Genomic DNA, 3,802 nt, shown 5'->3' with positions numbered 1-3,802 from the left:
ACTCATTAAATGGCTGTAACAGCTCTGTGGGCCAGGTAGAAGCCAGGAGCCAGGAACTCCATTCTGATCTCCTACATGAGTGGCAGGGGCCCAGACACCTGGGCCATCTTCCACTGCTTTCCCAAACACAGGGAGCTGGATCAGAAGCACAGTAGCTGGGACTCGAACTGGCACTCTAATACAAGATGCCAGCATTGCAAGAGGCAGCTTAACCTACTGCACCACTAACCCCCATGTTGTTTTGTAAAAACCACTTTTTTTTTTTTTTTTTTGACAGGCAGAGTGGACAGTGAGAGAGAGACAGGGAGAAAGGTTTTCCCTTGCCGTTGGTTCACACTCCAATGGCCACCGCGGTCAGCGCACTGCTGCCAGTGCACCGCGCTGATCTGATGGCAGGAGCCAGGTACTTATCCTGGTCTCCCATGGGGTGCAGGGCCGAAGTACTCAGGCCATCCTCCACTGCACTCCCTGGCCACAGCAGAGAGCTGGCCTGGAAGAGGGGTAACCGGAACAGAATCCGGCGCCCCGACCGGGACTAGAACCTGGTGTGCCGGTGCCGCAAGGTGGAGGATTAGCCTAGTGAGCTGTGGCGCCAGCAAAAACCACTTTTTAAATGTATTTGAAAGGCAGGCTTATTCACTTCCCAAATGCTCCCCACAGCTCAGGCTGGGGGCCAAAGGCAGGAACTCAACCCAGGTCTCCCATGTGGGCGGCAGGAACCCAATCACTTGAGCCATCATTGCTGCCTCCCAGGGTCCACATTAGCAGGAAGGTGGAACCAAGAGCTGGAGCCAGAATTTGAACCCAAACACTCGGATTGGATGCAGGTGTCAACCGCGAGGCCAAATGCCCACCCCTGCCATATCACTGACAAGCCAGAAGGCAGTGTCTGTTCTCTTTCTCTGTGATGCTTTGCGCCCATGGAGCTCCAAGGATCATGCAGGTACTTTTCCCTTCAGGGCCAACCATCCAGTTTGTGGATCGGTGTAGGAGTCCATTCTTTCTTCTATCTTACATCCCTGCTCCCTGCTGTTTGATCAGAGGGTAGACAAAAGGAGGCTCAATAATGTGGATATTTTATTAGGAGTCCTGGTGATAATGGAAATATTCCTAAAGTAAGACTTGAGCGTTTGTTCCCCCGATAACAAGACTGAGTTCATCTCTTCCCAGTGCTCTGTAAAGTGATGGGAATACTTACACTACAGAAAACAGCAAACTCCAAAGATCGCCAGCCAAATCTCTCCCCACTCCCAGCTCATTTTCTAGTACCCACTGCTTGAAGAGTCCACACTGCCCAGAAACTACAGAGCTTGGCCCCGTTAATGGTGACAGGTCTGCTACAGAATCTCGGACTATGTGTCTCTAGGAAACATACCCTGAGAGCCAATGGTGTTCAGCCTTCACATGAGGGCAACGCAGAACCGAAGTAGTTGGAGTGAATGACCTAGTCCTGGAAGAGTGGAACACTTAGGGCAGACTATTTGGGGTGGACTAGGCACACTCACAGCTGCCTTGTAGACCACAGTTTTCTTAGGAAAACTCATACTAACTGCAGTCGTACATGTAAGGAGCCTATCTCTAGTGCACAGCTACTTGTGGAACGACTGTGGACACACAACAGGAAGACATCTCCCAGAGGAAGACAATCTCTCTGCTGGCCAGCGCTGGTCCTGCTCCACAGGCTTCTTGTACCACCTGCTGGACTCTGCAAGAACAATACATCCACCTTTCCCCTCTCAAAAAGTTTTTATTTATTTATTTGAAAGGCAGAGTGATAGAGGAAGAGGAAAAGATCTTCTACCCACTGACCGCTCCCCAAAATGTCCACAACAGCCACAGCTGGGCCAGGCCTAAGCCAGGAGCTGGGAACTCAAACCAAGTCTCCCATGTGGGCAGTAGGAACTCAAGCACCTGGGCGTCATCCACGCCTTCCTGGGCGCATTAGCAGGAAGCTGGATGGGAAGCAGAGCTGGGACTTGAGCTGAGGCACTCTGACATCGATGTGGGGATCCCAAGCAGAGGCTTAACTCACTGTGCCACAGTGCCACTTCTCTTTCTCTCTCTCAGCATTTGATTCAAAAGTTAAAGACTCCAGCCCCTGTTTTCCCCAGATGGAACATGTTTGTGATCTTCCTGAAGGCAGCACTGTTGTGAAGGTGCTGCATTTTGCAAGGCCATGTGCAGGAAATCACTATTAGCTTAAGATTCTCAGAGCCAACTGATTTCTTCAGAGCCAACAAGCACAAGGGAGTTGGTGTTTATTGAGCACTGAGAATGCACTACTTCCTTTTATCTTCATAGAACTTTACGAAATGGGCATAAATATCTCCCTTTTATAGATGGAGAAAGGACCTAGGGAGGTTTGGTGGCTGTGAAAGCTTCTGTGCTCTGAGCAAAGAGGGCTTACATTGCCCACTGCTCTGTATACTGCAGACATTCCTCACATAGTTGAGTGAGGTTCTCAACGTGAATACGTAGGGCGCCATTCTGCTCCATACTTTGAGCCCTTTTACCCATTAGCCTTTTAATCAGCTTTGGCCTAATGGAAAAACAGGATGCATCTCATTCATTTTGCCTGTACACGCTTTCCAAGGGAAGAGAAAGCAGAGCTCACTACGGTTTCTCATTAACCCTGCAAAGACTTCAAATTATTTTCCCAATTTTAGAAGCAAGTTAACTGAGATTCGGCCAGCATTCTGCAGCCTTTTACATTTCATCACACCGAACTGGGATAGAGAATTGATTGAAGGTGTGCACAGGAAGGACCTGGTGGGGCGGGCACCCTGGCACAGCAGGTTAAGCCACTGCTCAGAACGCTCACAGCCCATATCAGAGTGCCAGTTCAAATCCCGGCTGCTCCACTTTCAACCAGATATTACTGCTACTGTGCCTGGGAAGGCGGTATATGATGGTCCACGTATTTGGGTTCCTGCCACCCACATGGGAGAAGACAGAGTTCCTGGTTCTTGGCTTTGGCCTGGCCCAGCCCCAGCTGTTGCAGGCATTTGGGGAATGAACCAGTGAGTAGTTCTCTCTTGTTGTGTCTCTGTCACTCTACTTTTCAAATAAATAAATAAATCTTTTTTTAAAAAAATAAAATAAAAAACAGGCTCTAGTAAAGTCATAACTGGAAGATAAAGATTCTGCATGAACTAGATGGAACAGTTAGTCATCCAAACATGACCACTGAGGCAGTTATGCTGAGTGTGGCACCCAACTGACACATTCTAGAATGCCTATTATGCACTGTGCCAAGTATCTGGGAGATGAGATCAAGTTCCAATCATCAAGAAGTCTGTCTACAGGCTTTTAGGGAAAAGAAGACACAGACATAGGAAAAGGGATACAGCAGTACAACAGCATAAAAAAGGAAGCCCATGTGAGACGGCAGTGGCTACTGGGAAATGGCTAATGTAGGCAAGAAGAGTTCAGGCAGGGGAAAGATTGCATTTTCATCAATTGCTTCTGACCTTAGCATCTTCATAAATCATTTTTACTACGAGGCACGGGGTACAGTGCAGTTTGAGAGAGCACCTTGCCTCTAAGTAGCTCACTTTCTTCACTGGAGACTCCAGCAGAGAGAGAGAGAGAGAGAGAGAGAGAGAGAGAGAGATTGCAGGAAGCAATCATGGGGGAGATGAGGGGCGGGCCAGACACCTGACTAGCAGAGCAGGAGGCAGGACATGTGCTGGAGATCCCATCTGACTAACAAGCTTGACTATTGTGAAATACCAGTTAGGGGCTGGCACTGTCACACCGTGGGTTAAGCCGCCATCTGCAGTGCCAGCATCCCATATGAGCG

Source organism: Oryctolagus cuniculus, chromosome 12, assembly GCF_964237555.1.
Source record: "Oryctolagus cuniculus chromosome 12, mOryCun1.1, whole genome shotgun sequence".
Taxonomy (NCBI): domain Eukaryota; kingdom Metazoa; phylum Chordata; class Mammalia; order Lagomorpha; family Leporidae; genus Oryctolagus; species Oryctolagus cuniculus.
This window is presented reverse-complemented; position numbering follows the sequence as displayed.